The following is a 21,895-nucleotide window of genomic DNA, read 5'->3' as shown; positions in this document are numbered from 1 at the left end:
TCACTAAGGCTGGAATCAAACCCAGGTCCCTAGTGCTGTGAGGCAGCAGTGCTAGTCACTATGCTGTGCACAACTACAGCAAATTAGGGCAGACGTTTGTACATAATTGTATTTTAATCCAAACACTCCCCTATTGATACAAAAAAGAAAAAAAAAGGCTGCATTATTATGTACATTCTTAGTTACCCAAGTTACCAACTATATACATTAATTTTTCATTTAGCAGTTTGTTAGTTCCATCAGACAAATGAACATGCATTGCATATGATCCTTAAATTGTGTTGGTCTCTTAATGGTAGAAGTGCATGCTGTTGTCATTGACTGCTCATCTGGATTATGTTGTTTCATGAGGGAGGAGTTGTTGCTATGGTAGCTGTTGTTCCGTTCCTGTTGTTGGGTTCCTCTGGACCTCTGGTTCTTGATTGTTGATATGTGTTTGATGTAGGTAATCATTCACTTGTCCCTGTTCAGCCACCTGCAGTTCAGGAATAACTTTGGTCGTTCGGCATATGTACCTACGGTTGCAACTGTATTTCTGGTCATTCACCTCCACCATGTACAATTGAGTTAACAATTGCTTCCTCAGGTCCCAAGTTGCCACTTGAGTTGACTTTTGTCGAGAGTGTTGAATGTTTATACCCTATTTGGCTCTCCAATACTCAACTCTGAAAATAGTTTAGTAGTCTTGTTGAAATGAAATTTTGCTTTCTGCTGTTTCTCTTTGATTTTGTCACTCACACCTATTACTACTCTGGCTTCAGTAGATTTGTTTTTGCTATTGGAAGAGGAGTTTGTGTGTGGCATGACATTAGTCTTTGTACTGGACTACTTTCCATGCCTTCAATCAATGTGTTTCTCCAGTCGAGGATTGCCTTGGATACATCTATGTGGGATTTGCTTGATTTTCTTTGGTGATTTTAACTACTGCCTCTGCCTTTTCAGTGTGTGACTAGCTAGAGTGTGTAATCACTGGGAGTTCAGCTAAGTGTGTGAGTTTAGGCAAGTGAGGGAGGGAGGCATTGCTATATCGGGTTCCATCTCCGAGACACCTGCACCAATCAACCACACTGCCCCATGGCCCAACATTTCAACTCCCCCTCCCACTCTGCCGAGGACATGGAGGTCCTGGGCTTCCTTCACCGCCGCTCCCTCACCACTAGATGCCTGGAGGAAGAACGCCTCATCCTCCGCCTCGGAACACTTCAACCCCAGGGCACCAATGTGGACTTCAACAGCTTCCTCATTTCCCCTTCCCCCACCTCACCCTAGTTCCAAACTTCCAGCTCAGCACTGTCCCCATGACTTGTCCAGACTTGTCTGACCTGCCTATCTCCTTTTCCACCTATCCACTCCACCCTCTCCTCCCTGACCTATCACCTTCATCCTCTCCCCCACTCACCCATTGTACTCTATGCTACTCTCTCCCCACCCCCACCCTCCCCAAGCTTATCTCTCCATGCTTCAGGCTCACTGCCTTTATTCCTGATGAAGGGCTTTTGCCCGAAATGTCGATTTCGCTGCTAGTTGGATGCTGCCTGAACTGCTGTGCTCTTCCAGCACCACTGATCCAGATATTGGGTTCCAGCCATTTTTGCAAGGCGCTGCTTTGTGGACGAGTGCTGCTGGTTAGATCTTCGAGCGGGCCTATGTGAATACCAGGCTTTGTTGCGGGCGAGCAACCACAAGATAAGTGTAAGATCCTTTTCTTCCCCTAAGTCCACTAGTTGTTAAAGGGACAGGGGTGGCAGTCAGTGGAGTTGTATGATCCTTCTGTCAGATGTAGGAGATCAGGGAGCAGTCAACTGTCCCTGGTGATTGTGTCTGCAGCTTCTCTCAGACCACATGGACCAGTTGGAGTGACAGTTGTATGTGCTGAGGATTATACAGGAGGCAGAGAGTGTGATAGATAGTAGCTTCAAGGAGGTGGTCACACCACAGGGTCAGTCAGGTAGACGGGCAACTGCCAGAAGAGGTAGGCAGGTAGTGCAGGAGTCTCCTGTGACTATCCCCCTCTCAAACAAGTCCATGTATATCATCCACATGCCTTTTAAATGTTGTAATTGTACCAGCCTCCACCACATCCCCAGGCAATTCATTCCATGCATACACCATCCTCTGCATGAAAAAGTTACCTGTTAGGTCCCTTTTATATCGCTCCCCTTTCACCTTAAACCTATGCCCTCTAGTTCTGGACTCCCCCAGCCCAGAGAAAAGACCTTGGCTATTCACTCTATCCATGTCCCTCATGATTTTGTAAACCTCTATAAAGTTACCTGTCAGCCTCCACACTAGGGAGAAAAAGCCCCAGCCTATTCAGCCTCTCTTAATAACTCAAACCATCTAATCCCAGCAACATCTTTGTAAATCTTTTCTGAACCCTTTCCAGTTTAACAACATATTTTGTATAGCAGGGAGACAGAATTGAACACAGTATTCTAAAAGTGGTCTTACTAATGTCCAGTACATCTGCAACTTGACATCCCAACTCCTATACTCAGTGTACTGACCAATGAAGGCAAGCATATCAAACGCCTTCTTCACCACCCTGTCTATCTGTGACTCCACTTTTAAACAACTATGTTCTTGCACCCCTAGGACTTTTTGATTGGCAACACTTTCTAGGGCCCTACCACTAACTGTATAAACTCTGCCCTGGTTTGCCTTACCAAAATGTAACACCTCAAATTTTCTAAATTAAATTCCATCTGCCACTCCTTGGCCTATTGGCCCATCTGATCAAGGTCCCATTGTACTCTGAGATAACCTTCTTCACTGTCCACTACACCAACAATTTTAGTACCATCTTCTAACTTACTAACCTCCTATATTCATATCCAAATCATTTATATAAATCACGAAAAGCAGTGGACCCAGCACCGATCCACTGGTCACAGGCCTCCAGTCCAAAAATCAACTCTCTACCACCACACTTTGTATCCAGGTGGCTAGCTCTCCCTGGATTCCATATGATCTGACCTTGCTAACCAGTCTACGATGCGGAACCTTGTAGAATGCCTTGCTGAACCCCATACAGACAGCTAGGTGAAAGTGAGTACTTCAGATGCTGGAGATCAGAATCAAGATTAGAGTGGTGCTAGAAAAGCACAGCAGGTCAGGCAACATCTGAGGAGCAGGAAAATTGACGTTTCGGGCAAAAGCCCTTCATCAGGAATGATTCCTGATGAAGGACTTTTGCCTGAAACATCGATTTTCCTGCTCCTCAGATGCTGTCTGACTTGCTATGCTTTTCCAGCATCCTCTTGACTCCATATAGACAACAATTACTGCTGCTGCTTCCCTGATGCTAGGGTCAAGGATGTCTCAGAGTGGTTGCAGTACATTGTCAAAGGGGTGCTTTCGCAGCCATAAGAGGTACAGTTAGTAAGTTTGCAGATGACACCAAAATTGGAGGTGTAGTGGACAGCGAAGAGGGTTACCTCAGATTACAACAGGATCTTGACCAGATGGGCCAATGGGCTGAGAAGTGGCAGATGGAGTTTAATTCAGATAAATGCGAGGTGCTGCATTTTGGGAAAGCAAATCTTAGCAGGACTTATACACTTAATGGTAAGGTCCTAGGGAGTGTTGCTGAACAAAGAGACCTTGGAGTGCAGGTTCATAGCTCCTTGAAAGTGGAGTCACAGGTAGATAGGATAGTGAAGGCGGCATTTGGTATGCTTTCCTTTATTGGTCAGAATATTGAGTACAGGAGTTGGGAGGCCATGTTGCTGCTGTACAGGACATTGGTTAGGCCACTGTTGGAATATTGCGTGCAATTCTGGTCTCCTTGCTATCGGAAAGATGTTGTGAAACTTGAAAGGGTTCAGAAAAGATTTACAAGGATGTTGCCAGGGTTGGAGGATCTGAGCTACAGGGAGAGGCTGAACAGGCTGGAGCTGTTTTCCCTGGAGCGTCAGAGGCTGAGGGGTGACCTTATAGAGGTTTACAAAATTATGAGGGGCATAGATAGGATAAATAGACAAAGTCTTTTCCCTGGGGTTGGGGAGTCCAGAACTAGAGGGCATAGGTTTAGGGTGAGAGGGGAAAGATATAAAAGAGACCTAAGGGGCAACTTTTTCATGCAGAGGGTGGGACGTGTATGGAATGAGCTGCCAGAGGATGTGGTGGAGGCTGGTACAATTGCAACATTTAAGAGGCATTTGGATGGGTATATGAATAGGAAGGGTTTGGAGGGATATGGGCCGGGTGCTGGCAGGTGGGACTAGATTGGGTTGGGATATCTGGTCGGCATGGATGGGTTGGACCAAAGGGTCTGTTTCCATGCTGTACATCTCTATGACTCTATGACTCTAAGTCATCATACACATTGGTACTAATGACATAGATGGAAAAGGGGATGCGGTCCTGCAGAGTGAATATTGGGAGTTAGGCAGGAGGTTAAAAAGCAGGACCCTAAGGGTAATAATCTCTGGATTATTCTGGTGCCATGTGTTAGTGAGAGCAGGAATAAGAGATAAAAGCAGCTTAATGCATGGCTGAGGAGCTGGTGCAAGGGGTCAGTGATTCAGATTTTTGGAATGTGGAGATCTCTTCTGGGACAAGTGACTTGTAAACGATGGATGGCTTGCACCTGAAAGGGCACCAATTTCCTGGAGGAGAGATTTGTTAGAGCTACTCAGGAGGGTTTAAATTAGTTTGAAACATAGAAAATAGGTGCACATGTAGACCATTCAGCCCTTCAAGCCTGCACCACCATTCAATATGATCATGGCTGACCATGCAATCTCCGTATCCCATTCCAGCTTTCTCTCCGTACCCCTCGACTTCTTTAGCTGCAAGGGCCATGGCCAGCTCCCTCTTGAATGTATCTAACGAACTGGCCCCAACAGCTTCCTGTGGGAGAGATTTCCACAGGTTCACAACTCTCTGAGTGAAGAGATTCCTCCTTATCTCAGTTCTGAATGGCTTAGACCTTATTCTTAGACAATGACTCCCTAGTTCTGAACTTCCCCAACATGGGGAACATTCTTCCCACATCTAGCCTGTATAGTCCTGTCAGGATTTTATGTTTCTATGAGATGCCCTCATTCTTCTAAATTCCAGTGAGTACAAGCCCAGTCAATCCAGTCTTTCCTCATATGTCAGTCCTGCCATCCCAGGGATCAGTCTTGTGAACCTTTGCTCGACTCCCTCAATAGCAAGAATCTCCTTCCTCAGACTAGGAGATCAAAACTGCACACAATACTCAAGGTGTGGTTTCACCAAGACATCCTGTCTTAGTGGGCGGCACGGTGGCACAGTGGTTAGCACTGCTGCCTCACAGCACCTGAGACCCGGGTTCAATTCCCGACTCAGGTGACTGACTGTGTGGAGTTTGCACGTTCTCCCCGTGTCTGCGTGGGTTTCCTCCGGGTGCTCCGGTTTCCTCCCACAGTCCAAAGATGTGCGGGTCAGGTGAATTGGCCATGCTAAATTGCCCGTAGTGTTAGGTAAGGGGTAAATGTAGGGGTATGGGTGGGTTTCGCTTCGGCGGGTCGGTGTGGACTTGTTGGGCCGAAGGGCCTGTTTCCACACTGTAAGTCTAATCTAATCTAATCCTTACTCTGATACAAATCCTCTTGCTATGAGGCCAGCATGCCATTAGTTTTCCTGATGAAGGGTCCTGTCCGAAACATTGACTCTCTTGCTGTTCTGATGCTGCTGACCTGCTGTGCTTTTTCCAGCTCCACATTTTATCGACCTGATTTGTTCTGGCACGAATCTGCTCCAACTGTTGATTCATAACCTCAGCAATTCAGCACAGGTCAACTGCTCTCCTGAGTGTAAGTTTGTTTGCTCTCTGTAGGTGTGCTTTCACTTTTGGATCATGTATCTTGAATGTAATCCTGTCTCTGATCAGCTCATCCTTTAATTGTGTAAATTCAGATTTCTATGGACTGAGTTAATGACTTTATGTGTTGGCCAATGGACAATTTTCTGCTTTGTTCCTGGTATTGAATATATTCATGCATAGCATTCACTTGGGGCTCAGAACATGTTTTCAAAACTTTTAAGCTTCCTGCCATCTGTTTTGTTCTGTTGTTCAGAGAGATTTAGGATGGAACATATTTTGAACAGTCTCTGTCCAACATGATAGAAGTGCAACAACTTGTACTTGTTCTGGTTTGCTCTACAAATCCATTGTTATTATGTAATTCTACCATTGTTCATGAAAGAATGTAGTAGCATTGTAAATTTGAAGACTTTTTCTTTATTTCTTTATTATTCTGCCTTTATATTCTATGTTTTGTTTTATTTTTTTCTGTGTTTTAAGATGGCACTGGAGAGTGGCAACACCAGACAACATTTTTCACTGTATTTTGTAAAAAAAAATACGTGACAATAAATCAAATCAAATCAAATCAAATCAAATGCTGTAGTAGGCTGAGCAGGGAGGATGTGGCATGGTGGCTCAGTGGTTAGCACTGCTTTCTCATAGTGCCAGGGACCTAGGTTCAATTCCACCCTCAGGTGATGTCTGTATGTGTGGAGTTTGCACATTCTCTCTGTGTCTGTGTGGGTTTCCCCTGGGTGCTCTGGTTTCCTCCCACAGTCCAAAGATGTGCAGGTTAGGTGGGTTGGCCATGTTAAATTGCCTATAGTGTGCAGGCTAGGTGGGTTAGTCATGGGAAATGCAGGGATCGGGGTGGATGCTTTTTGGAGGGTCCATGTGACCTGATGGGCTGAATGGCCTGCTTCCACACTGTAGGGATTCTATGATTGTACGTATGATGTCTTAAGAAACTAGTTTGTCATGAGCAAGTGGACTTTGTAGATGGCACTATCCAACCGTAATGCCTTGAGGTATTCTGATCCAATACACAATTTGACACCTGTATTTTGAACACTCTTCTGTGCCAAAGGTTTGCCAATATGTTTTTTAACATTTCCTTCCATGGGTTTTTCAGAATTATAAGGAGAAAGTGAGGACTGCAGATCAGAGTCAAAATGTATGGTGCTGGAAAATGCACAGCAGGTCAGGCAGCATCTGAAGAGCAAGAGAGTCGACATTTTGAGCATAAGCTTCCTGGTGAAGAGCGTATGTTTGAAACGTCAACTCTCCTGCTCCTCGGATGCTGCCTGACCAGCTGTACTTTTCAGAATTATCACCAAACTTCATTGGTAAATTATTGCATCTATACCAGTTAACCTATTGGTACAGTTCCAGTACAATGGAACACTGCAGCTAAGGAATAATCTTAATAAGAGACCAAAGTGCTATAAAGTTGCAAATTTGCAAAACATTATGAACAATATTTTGACTATATTCCATCCAACATTTGATTATCCACAGTTTTCAGAGAAAAAAGAACATTTGTAGAAAATATCTTTTAAAAAATTAAGAAATGTCTAAATGAATGGAAACAAAAACTAAGCTATGGAAGGTGTCCGTGACATATGTCCTGGACTAAAAAGTTCATACTTTAGATTTAGGGTTTAAGGAATATGCAGATGAGAGTCTCTAAGATATGCTGTAAAATAACAGTGACACCAGAGTCAGGGCAGAAAGACGATGCTAGAAGTTTGGAACTGGGGTATCTTAGGACAGAGTTGTCTACTGCAAAAACCTTTTGTATATTGTGTAAGCAAGTACTGTTTAAAGAAAGCCCTTGAAGTCTGACGTGAACTTATCTGTACAGACAAACCCAAGCCAAAACATGGTGGCACCCATCGAAACATCAAACTAAAGTGGATGGTATTTCCCTTCAAAGAATCATGACAAAATAGACCTGATGAAACTTTCAAAATACTTTACATGAAGACATACCTTAAGTACAGTATTCTTCAATGTGGCAGACATGTCTTCAGCAGCCAAGCAGCTACTGTCCCTTCTGTGGCCCTTTGCTCCTGATGAAGGGCTTATGCTCGAAACGTCGAATTCTCTATTCCTGAGATGCTGCCTAACCTGCTGTGCTTTGACCAGCAACACATTTGCAGCTGTGATCTCCAGCATCTGCAGACCTCATTTTTTACTAAAGGACCAATGTAGACAATGCAGAGAGAGATGGGAATTGTGGAAGGCACACTTTCACAGATATATAACAGCCTCAGGTCTCCTTTCAAAGTAACATCAGCTCCAGGTCAGTGCTTTCTTATACGTAATACATCCCATGGTAGACAATGTCCTTCTGAGACAAGATGTTCACAAGGTCTCTGTAAGGTTTCAGTTGATTCAAACAATATTAGATGCCTTGAACAATTAACTTGCAGTCCGAAAAGCCGGGGAGTCAGCAAACTCTTTTATTAGTCATTTATTTAGATTGGCCAGTTCTTGTGATCATGATATATTGAGGCATGAGCTTATTTGAGCTAGAATAGTGGTCAGTGTTCTCAACAACAAACTGTCTGATGTTTTGTAGTCCAAAAAAGATTTAATGTTAGAGCAGGCAGTTCAACACATGAGGCAAACTTCACGAAGACTGTGATACCAGGATGTGTTTAGGATAACTCCAAGGCTCAGTCCCAATCCATTAGCGGGCTAGGCCCAAAGATATCCACCCTGCCCACCAAAACGATTGTCAGAGCCAGCAAAAAGCTGGCAAACATCATTTTGAAATGCTTGGAGTTGCTGTCTTGTACTGCAATACAACAACAGATTGCTCAGCAGGGAATGTTAACAGTTCTTACCAGGACAAAATTGGATCTTTTCAATAATTTTATTTTTCTAAGTCACTTTATAAAGGAAAACAATGCAACTCAGTCCATGAATGACATTGAGTTCAAGGAATAGAACAAGCAGTCAACAATTCCTATCCTGTGAGCTGTGAAGCCTTTTCTTCAAATTCTTACACAATTGATCTCTTAAGACTTTCTCGGTTTGGAGATACCGGTGTTGGACTGGGGTGTACAAAGTTAAAAATCACACAACACCATATTATAGTCCAACAGGTTTAATTGGAATCACTAGCTTTTGGAGTGCTGCTCCTTAATCAGGTGGTTGTGGAGTACAAGATGGTAATACACATAAATCAAGCCTCCTTTAACGGCACTTTCCAGACCAAATTTCTACCAATTAGAAGTGCAGCAGGTGCATGTAAACATCACCACCTGCAAGTTCTCCTCTCACCATCCTGAGTTGGAAGTATGTGGGCTATTCCTTCACTGTCACTGGGTCATAAATCTGGAACTTGCTTTCTCAACAACACAATGGGGGTACATACACATTGCAGTGGTTCAAAAAGGACGATTCGAGATAAGCAATGAATGCTGGGATTGTCAGTGAAGCCCAAATCCTGTGAAAGAATTTTTAAGAATGATTCTGACCAAGTATCAGATTGTCAAGTAAGTGTACAATTTGACAGGTTTGTGTTGTCAGGCCTATGAGGGATGAGACTATTAGCCAACCTTGGAGTTGCCTTACCTATAACAAGAGAAGAATCTCATCCTCTCAGTTTGGACCAGATTTGAACTATCCTGGTATGCTTACTGATTGAGCAGATATCAATAAAAACCTGTGCAGAAGTGCACTTGCTACAAGGGAGGGTGATATTATCATTTTCTTGGCCTTTTCATGTCTCAATCATAGCATCCCCATTGGTTGAGCATCAATTAATTCACTACAGAACAAGAACCGAATCTGAGAAATTACCTTTAAAAGTCAGTGGGGTAACCCCTATTCTGTCGTTTAAATTGGAAAACTAATACATTATGCGGAGGAGTGTATACCTTTATAGCAGTCTGACAAAAAACCATCAAGCTTCACTGGCTTACAGACTATCAATTCTCCAATGAGTCAGGTTTATTTCGGATTTTATTTTTGTTCGTCAGAAAATGCTATTTTTTATTTCATTTTTCAATCTTGTCGATAGTTTTCTTAAAATAAATATCGAAGCGTTGGCACAGGCGTGGATTTAATTCAAGAACAATAAAGATCGCATATCAAAGTTTAATAGGTCATTCAAACAAATTTGCACTTGCAAAAACAAATAATGTCCGGGAGTCCTTTCATTGGTTTAGTGTTGCGGTGTGCCGCTTGGTGCACTCACTGGCTTTTGCGCATCCGCAATATTGCGCAGATTCACATTTTCCACCTTTCGTCAGCGGTTACTTTTCTGGGAAGTCCCGGAAGTATTCATAACTTTACAGTAAATCAGCATCAACTTTCTGAGAAATGACCCGTCAATTGCACAGAAGATCCCACCCACGGTTTCTCCTGATTGGCCCAGTGGCATTCCTTTGTCTGTCAGTCATACGCAGTTCATCTTGTCAGGAGAGCACCGGCAGTTGCAGAAACAACCTGTTCTCTCTAATGGTTGGCACTTAACTAATACCTCATTCCATATTTGGGTCTGGAACATCTCAGGAGTCACAGAATTTGTAAAGAACTCTGGATGTGATTATGATAACTATTGCTCAGTGGGATGGCACTCTTTGCTGAAAGTCAGGACTTTGTGGATTAAATTCCCACTCTGGAGCCTCAAGGACGTCATCCAAGTACCCACTCCCAGTGCAAGCTATTTTCTAGTCATCCTGTACAGAAATGTTATGACAACCTTTTGGAGCAGGTGGGACTTGAACCCTTTGAGGTGAATGTAAAAAATCCTATGGCCAATATTTATCCTTCAACAACGATATATTTTAAAACAAATCATTATTTCTTTGCTATTTGCGCAAGCTTATTGGGTACAAGTTGGCTACCATATTTCCTACTTTACAATAGTAACAGCACTTCAAAAGTTGGCAGTAAAACAGTATGGAATGTCCTGAGGCCATGAAAGACTCCTAAAAATGCAAGGCTTCAAGTAAGAAAAATACGGATTCAAATTCAAATTTGAACAAAATACAAATCAAAAAGATATCATGCATTACACTTCTTTGCCAAAATAATATGTGGGGGTTGACCTGATATTTTAGCGCAGAACTGCACTGGGTGTTATAATGCGTGGCAGGAATTAATGGTAATTTGATCTCAATGCACCTCAGCTACCTGCTGTAAAATGTATGTCAGATCAGCAGAGTATTAGGTACAGTTGCAATAAGCTCCCTACCCCCATTCCAAATTAATCAAGGATTCTGTCCAGCAATATAACTACATTGTAAGCTTAAGAGTAAGAATAGGGGGTTACACATTTAAGACAGAGATGAGGAGTTTCTTCTCTGAGAGGGTAATAAATCTGTGGAGTTCATTAACACAGAGGGCTCTAGAGGCTGTGTCATTAGGTATACTTAAGGTTACGATAGACAGATTTTTAATTAGTAAGGGAACCTAGGGGTGTAGGAAAAGGTAAGCAAGTGGTGTTGAGGGTGATCAGATCAGCCATGATCCAATTGAATGGCAAAGCAGACTTGATGGACTGAATGACCTACTTCTGCTCCTACGTTTTCTGATCTTAATAAGAGGTAAGTACTATCACTTTATAAGTAGATTCATTGATCTGCTTATCATTGTGATATTTCCTCAAGAATAAAGGTTTTTCAGACATTCCAATCAGTCACTTTCTCATGATTAAATTTGAGGCAAGATCAAAGTACCAGTTAAAACCAAAGAGTGAATTTACTTTTGAGGAATGCCAGTGTGCTGTACAAGTGACAAAATTGGAATTGGATGCTAAATTCATCACTTCCAATGCCTTGTAAACTGTAAAAAAAATTCATAATATGAAATAGGCTTGTTGGCATCTGTTAATTGAACAATTTTTTATATTTTGTGAAAAGGACAGCTCTGTCTCCCTGCTTCCCTCCTTCCTCCCTGGCTCAAATTTTCTTTCTCCTTTATTAAAATCTCACTGAGTGACAGTTGTAAAGATGTCAAGTGACTTTGAGTATCTCACCCAAGCGACCATTCTCAGTGTGTGCAGCTGGGCAGTAGATATTGGCAAGTGATTCCATAGTGAGACATATCACAGTCAAGCCGAATTCTGATCCCCTCCAGTCTACAAACAAAAAGGAATTTCCAGATTGGCTTGATTTCTCTCTCTGTAACTTGGCAACACAGGATAATTGTAAAAACAAAAGAACAAACTTGCATTCACCTGAGGACACCCTGAAGTGTGATATTGCTCAATCTTGTATGGCTGTATGCCACTTGTCCCTGTCAGAAGTTGGATATGCTTAATAGCTAATGAAGTACCTTTCAATTGTGCCCATTGATGTAATATAGGTAAGCACTCCTATCGTCATCCTTACTTAAGATCACATAAATCAGCACGTATTGGCCACTATACAATCGGTTCTGATATAATGCGATAATGCCATTCCAGTGTGATCACGCGTTATAAGAAAATCACGCAAGTTCCACACCATTTAAAGAAATAGGACTGAAATTGCATTATACCCAATACAGGTAAGGAAAGCTCGCATTCTACAAATAATGGTCTAAATTCTTCAATTGTTAAAGCCCATTTGAAATGAAGAAACACGTGTTATAGTGGAACCAACTGTACCTATTATGAATAAGGAATTCTGACACATTTGAAATCTCTAGTGTTTTATTTCATCTATTTATGAGATATCGTTGTTCAATTTAAACTTGATTACTACATTCTAGGACAGAATCCATCAATGGTTTGCTGGAACAAACACAGAGAAACTCAGCAGGTCTGGTAGCATCTGTGGGGAGAGAAACAGAGTTAATGTTTTGAGTTTGGTATGACCCTTCTTTAATTTTCAAGAAGAATTATACTGATTGAAAATGTTAACTCTGTTTCTCTCTCCACAGATACTACCAAACCTGCTGAGCTTCCCCAGCACTCTCTATGTTTCTATCAGATTTCCAGCATCTACAGTATTTTGCTTTTATTTGAGCAGGTTGCTGGTTTGTTTTCTCCATGTTGAAGTTGAGCCATATTTGTCTGATCACAGGATTTCCCTTCAGTGACAGGTGAATGCACTATCTTTGAGATACTCATTCAGGATGAGAGGCAATCTTACCAGGCAAATATGTTTTGATTGAAAAGCAAGTAGAAACTATTCAATATGAACTGCTTATTTTGTCTTCAAAGCAATCAATTGAAGGTTTATGTTTTGCAGGCAGTTCCCTTTGGACTTAATATCTGTGTGGATGTCAGGAGATCATTTACATGTGTGCTGTGCCACAGCTAATTAGTTCTTTGGGGCTTTTCCTGTGAGAGGTTGTGGACATAGTAGTCATCTTACATTAAGGATAGAGGTACTGGTTTTTGCATAAAAGGAGTTGTGCATATTTGTTTAATTTTGTACATAAACTTAAGGTATTCTGTAATCAAGTGAAATCAATTTTAAGCATTTTATAACAAACAAAAGCAGTAACTTATGGAGCATAAAAGTAACGATATGGAGTCCTTATAGGAAGTAGGATGTGAGGATGTATTGTCAAAGTAACTGTGAGTTGATGGGTTTGTAATGGACATTGGGGGCCAGTCTATCCCCAGAAATGGAAACGGAGATGTCGCAGAAGGGAAGGGAGGAGTCAGAGATGGACAAGTTGAAAGTGAGGGATGGATGGAAATTGGAAGCTAAAATTGATCACTTTTCAATTCTAGACGAGACAGGAAAGCAGCATCTATAATGTCATTGAAGTACCAGAGAAAGAATTGTGGGGAAGGACCTAGGTAGGACTGGAATAAGGAATGTTCCACATACCCAACAAAGAGACAGGCATAACTGGGGCCACCCCTTTGACTTGTAGAAAGTGGGAGGGGTTAAAGGAGAAGTTGTTCAAAGTGAGGACAAGTTTGGCCAGGTAGAGGATGGGGGTGGTTCAGGCCCTTCTTTCCAGGAAGACGCAGAGAGCCCTGAGACCATCCTGATAAGGGTGGATGTGTAGAGGGATTACATGTCCATGGTGAAGAGAAGGCAACTGGTACCAGCAAAATGGAAAATTGAAACCGACATAAAGCATTAGAAATGTTGTGGATATATGTGGGAAGGGACTGGCCAAGGGGACAAAAAAAAAATCAAGTCAAGGTAGGAAGAAATATGTTCTGTGGAACGGGAACAGGCAGAAAAAATTGGGTCTGCCCAGGCAGTCCTGTTTGTGGATTTTGGGAAGAAGGTTGAAGTGGCCTGTATAGGATTGGGGACTGCGAGCTGGGAGGTTGTGGGGAAGGTATCCCCAGATGAGATGAGGTTAGTGATGGTCGTGGAAAAAATAGCCTGATGTTTGATAATGAGGTCGTGGTCCGGGGGAGATAGGAGGAGGTATCTGAAAGCTGGTGCTTAGCCTCCACAAGGTAGAGGTCGGTATGATTTTCTAATACTGTTCACATTCATTCAATAAACTGTTTTGTAATTTATATGTTACATGACCCAATAATGTTCTCTGTTCAGTGGCTTATAGCAATTGAGTAGGCTAATTTTGTAGAGAGAGGTTAAAATCAGAGTTAATGTTTCAGGTTGGTGATCGTTCATCAGAACTGGGAAATTGAAATATGTAACAGTTTTAAACATGTTCAGAGACAGGAAGATGGTGTGGAAGGCAAGAGAGACAAAATAGCAAAATGGAAAGTGGTGTCATGAAAGGGGATGGTAACAGCACAAGAAAAGAAATGAAAGGTGGTTCTACAGGAGGAATAATGTGATGAATGAACATGATCTAAAATTATTAAATTCAATATTAAGTCCAGAAGGTAATGAAATTTCTAGGTGAGAGATTATGCATAATTTAAATCAACCTGTTTGGATATTTTATGATATCCCCCCAAGGACAGATGGGACTTGTACCTGAACCTTCTGGCCCAAGGTATCCTTCAAGTATATGTGTGTGGAGGGGAGTGCTAATGTGCTGTTCCTCAAGCTTGCATTGGGTTTACTTGGAACAGTGTGGAGGCCAAGGACAGAGCTGAGGTTGGAAGAAGATTGAAAGCTTTCTGGAGTAGGCATTGGAACCTTTGAAGCTGGGAGTTTTGCTTTTAGACTGAATAATGATATTCTGCAAAGCTCATCCATCAGACAGGCAGACTGAGAATCCTGCAGCGAGTAACCCACCTCCTGACTCCACAAAGCCTGTCCATCATTTACAAGGCACAAGTCAGGAGTGTGATGGAATCCTCCCTACTTGCCTGGATGAGTGCAGCTCCAACGACAGTCAAGAAGCTCAACACCATCCAGGGCGAACAGCTCACTTGATTGGCACCACATCCACAAACATCCATTCCCTCCACCACTGATGCTCAGTCGCAGCTGTGTGCACCATTTAAAAGAAGCAGTGCAAACATTCCCCAAGGCTCCTTTGACAGCACCATCCAACCCTATGATCACTCCCCATCTAGAAGGACGAAGTCTGCAGATACATGGGAACACACCACTCCCTGCAAATTCCTCTCCAAATCACACACCATCCTTATTTGGAAATATACTGCCATTCCTTCAGTGTTGCTTAGTAAAAATCCTGGAACTTCCTCCCTAACAGCGTAGTGGGTATACGTACACCAAATGGATTGCAACAGTTCAAGAATGCAGATTGACACCACCTTCTCAAGGGCAACTAGGGATGGGCAATAAGTGCTAGCCTAGCCAACAGTGTCTATATCCCATGAATGATTAAACAAAGTAAACACAGGAGATGTGTCACCTGCCCTTTCACCTCCTTCCTCTCACCAACCAGGGTCCCAAATATTCCTTCTAGATGAAGCAGCAATTTACTGATATTTCTTTCAATTTAGCATACTGTATTCAATTCTCACAAAAAAGTCACCTCTCTATCACGGAGACCAAACGCAGATCCTGACACAAGGTAATCAAACTGGAATATTAACCTGTTGCTCTCTCCACAAATGTTGCCTGACATACTGAATATTTCCAGCATTTTCTGCTCGTATTTCAGATTTCCAGCACCCACTAGATTTCGCTTATGTATAGTATTCCGGTTATGTAGGTGTTTTATTAAGAAGTGGCTTAACACAAGAGGGTGCTAGAGATTAAAGTCCCTCAGATTTCAAAAGTTCCAGTTCATAGGCCAGAAATAAAAGAAATAGCTCTTTAGTTGCACTCATTCCAGCAAAGTATAAATATCAATGCACACCTACTGGAGTAGTCATATGTCTATATGAAAACAGATTGGACTCCTGGTGTGACAACCATCATGGTTGATTAGCTTACTTCACTGTCTATGATTGAAGGATACCAGTCCTTGTGGAACTGTATCTCAGCAAGTTTCAACACTGGCAGGTAATGTGGAGAGCTGAAAATGTGCTGCTGGAAAAGCGCAACAGGTCAGGCAGCATCCAAGGAACAGGAAATTCGACGTTTCGGGCATAAGTCCTTCATCCTGATGAAGGGCTTATGCCCGAAACGTCGAATTTCCTGTTCCTTGGATGCTGCCTGACCTGCTGCGCTTTTCCGGCAACACATTTTCAGCTCTGATACTCCAGCATCTGCAGACCTCACTTCCTCCTCGAAGGTAATGTGGAGAGCAAAACCAGGAAAAAAAGATTTAGTTTAATTTTTTTTCATTGATTTCCTAAATGATTCCCACCCTGCAAGTATTATATTGTGTCTCAAACCAGCTACATCTCACCCTCCTTCATAGTTCCATCCTCAATATCTATTCTTGAAATCCACCATTCTCCCTCTAAAATCTCCTTTGTGGTGGAAACTTAAAAAGTCACTTATTCTATCTCTCCCCTGCTACTGTATTATGGGTTGAACCTATTCAATGCCAAGACAAGCCTCTGAACTTATATTTCCATGGCCTTAATGCTCCCCGTCTTTGTTAATTCAGTCCCTTTAACCCAGCACAAAATCTCTATTCCCAGATTTTGGCAGATTGTGCATCCACTCGTCCTTAGCCCCACTATTAGTGGCTGCGTCTTCAACCATCTAATTTCTGTGCCCCAGAATACCCCCTCTCGAAACCCTTCTGCCTTTCTCCTTTAAAATCCCCCTTCAACATGATCGACTTTCCTGATAGATCTTCAGCTTAGTATTGATTATTTTTGATTATACTTCTGTGAAATACCTTTGGATCTTTTTCTATATTAACAGTGCTGTATAATGGCAAGTTGTTTTACATTATAATTGCAAGGTCCCATTTGACTTCCTGCTGTAATTATGATTTTAAAAATTAACACGTTTGCCATAAACCCCCAATATCAAATATGAGCCTATAGTGTCATTAAGGGGAAGTGTCACTAATTTTGCATGTGTATGCTGTGTGAAATTATTCACTTGAGGCAGATTCAAGTACAATCTTTGGAAGATAGTACTGTATGTAATGTATACTATTTTCTTGGCATGAATTACATCATTATATATAATGACTTTAAACAGGGTCCCAAAACTCTTTCAATACTTTACATGAGCATTAATGCCCGTTCAGTGGTATTCAATAAGTTGCGGAATAACACTTCAATGTGAAACTCTGCCCATTCATGAAGACTGTTAGCAAAAAGGGCAACAGAACACAGTTAAAATGTAGAAACATAATGATTACATTTTAGTGATTCCTCTTAGTTAAATCCCTGCTCTCCGATATTGCATTGGAATTCCCTCCATTTTATGACCTATCTCTTTTATTGGAAACCTACTGAGACCTGTCATTGTTAGCCATGCCTTTGGTTCTCATCTAAGGTACTCTCTTTCCTTATGTCTTGTAATCAATGTGCTCTTTTAAACCTCATTGTAAAAGACTCTGATGTCTTTATGCATGTCAGGAGCACTACCCAAGTGAAAATTATTGTTGTTAATAGTAATAGCTGATAGGCAATTGTTAAAGGAAGAAACCAGATCAGGCAGCATGTCGAGGAGCGGGTCATTTCTGCGACTGCATGCTCTTCTTCTGCGGTTATGTTCAAGCCTGGGTGTCTGGGAGAGGGAGCAAGTGGTGTCCACCAATGCTCTGGATGTCTTTAGAGAGAGGTGGGCAGCACAGGGTGTAGAATACTTTATTTTTATTTGATCCTTATCCTTCACTTCTCTTTCATGTAAGCATTGCTCCTACTGAGCTTTGCTTGTTACTGGTTCCCTGGCCATTTGGGTATATTTCCTGGCGGTGGAAATGTTGAATAGAATTATTTTACACATGGTATTTTTACTGACTCCCGCACTTACACACAACACAGGTGCTGTTGGGAAAAACAAGCATTACTGCTGTATAGCAGTAGTGTAGGGATACATATATAAAAAAAATGAAACCAGAGCCAGTTTTGGAATAGATTTTATTCACAAACTGAAACAATACATTCATATATCTCCTGATTCTGCTGTAATCCAGTATCATTATGTGTTGCTTTATAATGTTTTCTACCAATTTTAAACTAGGGACATTTCACAGATAAAGTGACTGTGACAACCACTTAACTATAGACACACTTTAAAACCTTGAGGTTCAGAGACAAGAGTACTAACAATTGAGTTATGGATGACACCTATGATTTTGTAAAACGTTTTTATAATCTATTGATTCTCTATGAAACATACAATGCACTGATAATCAGTTCAACAGAAACCACAAGCTAAGAAACAAATTCACAAATTAGTCTGTGCTCAATTTCTTAAAAACAAATGGTAATTTGGTAGTACAGAAATTAAGTATTGCTGAAAATGTTCTTATAAATGCTTGGTCCGTTTATTTAGCCTTCCCTCCATTTTTAAGGGTGATCTTGTTAATGGGAGGTAAATCTGGGTACACCTCAATGTGCATCATATTCTGAGGAAGGGCTGAAACCAGGCTTTTTTTAATTCGGACATATTATGACACACCTCCACAGTACACAGGACTTGAACCCAGACCTTCTGACTATCACTGTGCTGAAAATGTGTTGCTGGAAAAGCGCAACAGGTCAGGCAGCATCCAAGGAACAGGAGATTCGACGTTTCGGGCATAAGCCCTTCTTCAGGAATGAAGAAGGGCTTATGCCCGAAACGTCGAATCTCCTGTTCCTTGGATGCTGCCTGACCTGCTGCGCTTTTCCAGCAACACATTTTCAGCTCTGATCTCCAGCATCTGCAGGCCTCACTTTCTCCTCGAAGACACTATCACTGTGCTATGGCATACCATATCCATCAACCCATAGTACACGTTCAAGAAAGGTTTCTTTTTTTAAAAGATAAATCAATCTATTCAGATATGTTGTAACACACCTCCAGGCTGGTTGGGACTTGAACTGGACTGTCTGCTCCAGGAGTAGGGACACTATCACTGTGCTACAAGACCCCTTTTGAAAGAGGTATTTTAATTATTTTTAGTCAATCCATTCTGAAATACCTCCAGAACAGATGAAACCAAACACAGGAGCACTATCAATTTGCTATAGGACCCATTAAATAAAATAGTCTTTTGTAAAACAAAACTTATTTTTCTAATCAATCTATTCACAGATGTTGTGACACACCTCTGGGGCACGTCGGTCTTGAACACAGGTCTACTGATCCAGCTGTAGAGACACTACCACTGCACCATAAGGGAGCCTCATAGGTTGGTTTTTTTATTTAACCAATTTTTCTAATCAACCTGTTCAGGGATGTTATGACACATCTCTGGAGCAGATGGGATTTGAATCCAGGCCTTCTGGTTCAGAGGCACCACTGCAACAAAAGAGGACCTTGAAATAGCCTTTTTTTAAAAAAAAAAGTTTAGCCTAATTTTTCAAACTAACCTGTTCAGATACATTATACTTGCCTCTGGAGGAGATGGGACTTGAAGCCAGGCCTCTTGGTTCAGGTGTAGGGACACTATCACTGCACCAGACAAGGGCCTCAAAAATAGCCTTTTGTATTAAAAAACTGAACCAACCTCCACCTGTTTATACTTGACCTCAGTTGATACAGTAACAACACAGTTAACAACCACCTCACCCTCTGTGAAACCATGTCCTATTAGTTTGTCCTTCATTATGACCTTTCATTTTAGGCTTTTTGTACAGCAATAAGTTTGAAGGCTTCTTGTGGTGCAGTGATAGTGTCCCTGCCTGTGAATTAGGAGGCCTGGATAAAAGTCCTACCTGCTCCAGAGATGTGAAATAATATCTCTGACCAGGTTGGTTAGAAAAATAAGTTAACTTTTTAAAAATGCCCTTCCTTATGATTTTCCACATAAGGCCTTTTATATAGACATAATTTTGAAGGGGTCCTTTTGTGCAGTGGTAATGCCCCTATCTTTGAACCAGGAGGCCTAGGTTCAAGTTCCATCTACTTCAGAGATGTGCAATCACCTATCTGAACAGGTTGATTAGGAAAATATTGAGCTGAAAATGTGTTGCTGGAAAAGCGCAGCAGGTCAGGCAACATCCAAGGAACAGGAGAATCGACATTTCGGGCATAAGCCCTTCTTCAGGAATGAGGAAAGTGTGTTCAGCAGGCTAAGATAAAAGGTAGGGAGGAGGGACTTGGGGGAGAGGCGTTGGAAATGTGATAGGTGGAAGGAGGTCAAGGTGAGGGTGATAGGCCGGAGTCTGCAATCTTCTTCCTGACCTCTCCGCCTCCAACACACTCTGGCCTATCACCCCCACCTTGACCTCCTTCCACCTATCGCATCTCCAACACCCCTCCCCCCTACCTTTTATCTTAGCCTGCTAGACACCCTTTCCTCATTCCTGAAGAAGGGCTTATGCCCGAAATGTCGATTCTCCTGTTCCTTGGATGTTGCCTGACCTGCTGCGCTTTTCCAGCAATACATTTTCAGCTCTGATCTCCAACATCTGCAGTCCTCACTTTCTCCCCTAGGAAAATATTGAGCCATGATTTTGGAGGGCTCTTGTGGTATGGTGGTAGTGTCCCTACAACTAAGGCAGGAAGTCTACATTCAAGTTCCATATATTCCAGGGGTGTGTAATAATATCTCTGAACAGTTGAGTAGAAATATCTAAAACCATGATGTTTCTCTTTGGCATCTGTGGTGAGTTTGTTTTTCCTGGAGTTCGTGCATCATTGAGGTGGTCCTAATGTTGATTTGTGGCTGCTGCAGCAGAGGTGAGTTTAGGTTCCTGGTAGCGTCAGTGTCCAACACCGGTTCATGGAGCTTGTGGCGGAGGCAAGTTTGGGCCCACTTCAAGACCCAGCAGCATCAGTAAAGGTGAGGTGGGCCCAAAGTAGACTCATGGCAGTGGAGTTGAGTTTGGGTTGGTGTGGGATCTGGTGGCAGCCCCGTAGGCAAGGTCCAGCGAGGATGTTGATGGAGGTGAGATGGTGCTGAAGAAAGGCAGTATTGGCATGGCTAAGGAGACTAATGGTTAGGTAAAAACAAGGCTGCAGATGCTGAAAACGAGTCTAGATTAGTGGTGCTAGAAAAGCACAGGTCAGGAAATCTAATTTCCTGATCCTTGGATGCTGCCTGCCCTGCTGTGCTTTTCCAGCACCACTCCAATCTTGACTAAGGAGACTAATGGTTGGCCACCAGGCCCATGGCTGAACACTTAACAAGAAGGACTGTAAAATTGAATGCTATTTCTCTGGTACAACACTTTTCACTGTATTTTATAACAAAATATACATGATAATAAAAATATTGAGTCTAGTTCTACCGAATGTACAACTCAAATAACTTCTTAAATTAGGTGAGGATAGAATTGGACTGAAGTGTTAAGCTCTCTAAAGGTTAGGTAACTGGCGAATTCCTGTGTGAAAGTTCAAAAATTAAGAATAGCCACTCCATCGAGGTGTTCGAAAATGCTAGAAGAATCCCAGTTTCCCAGTAAAAGCGCACACTCACGGTGGAAATAGACTGCATTTTAATTGCCTTTATTTTAATTTTAGTATGTGCTACTCCCACAAACAAAAGGGCCTCCACGTGCAATTTTTCCCAAAGCCTTCACGCCACCTCCCATCCTTGTAACCTTCATCAGACCTGTAATCGTCGGTAATTTAAACGCTCTTCCAATTCGAGCCTCTGGCATATACTGCTCAATGTCTATCACTGGTAACCATCATTCAACTGCGTACGACCCCACCTCGAGCATTCCCTTCCAAAACTTCCCACCTAACTCTGTTCTCTTTGAAGGCTCTCGTTTAAACCTACTTATTTGATAGAGCTTTGTCAGCT

At 42.1% G+C, this 21,895-nt stretch overlaps 1 protein-coding gene across 1 annotated transcript in view; it reads left to right on the top strand.

The window, feature by feature from the left end:
* Window positions 1–21,895, top strand: part of LOC132805836 (signal transducer and activator of transcription 5B-like) — a 153,781-nt gene that overhangs the window by 13,214 nt on the left and 118,672 nt on the right. The gene's annotated exons all lie outside the window — the stretch shown is intronic.

Source organism: Hemiscyllium ocellatum, chromosome X (genome assembly GCF_020745735.1).
Source record: "Hemiscyllium ocellatum isolate sHemOce1 chromosome X, sHemOce1.pat.X.cur, whole genome shotgun sequence".
Lineage (NCBI taxonomy): Eukaryota > Metazoa > Chordata > Chondrichthyes > Orectolobiformes > Hemiscylliidae > Hemiscyllium > Hemiscyllium ocellatum.
The sequence above is the reverse complement of the archived record's forward strand: the minus strand, read 5'-3'. Positions and strand labels throughout refer to the sequence as shown.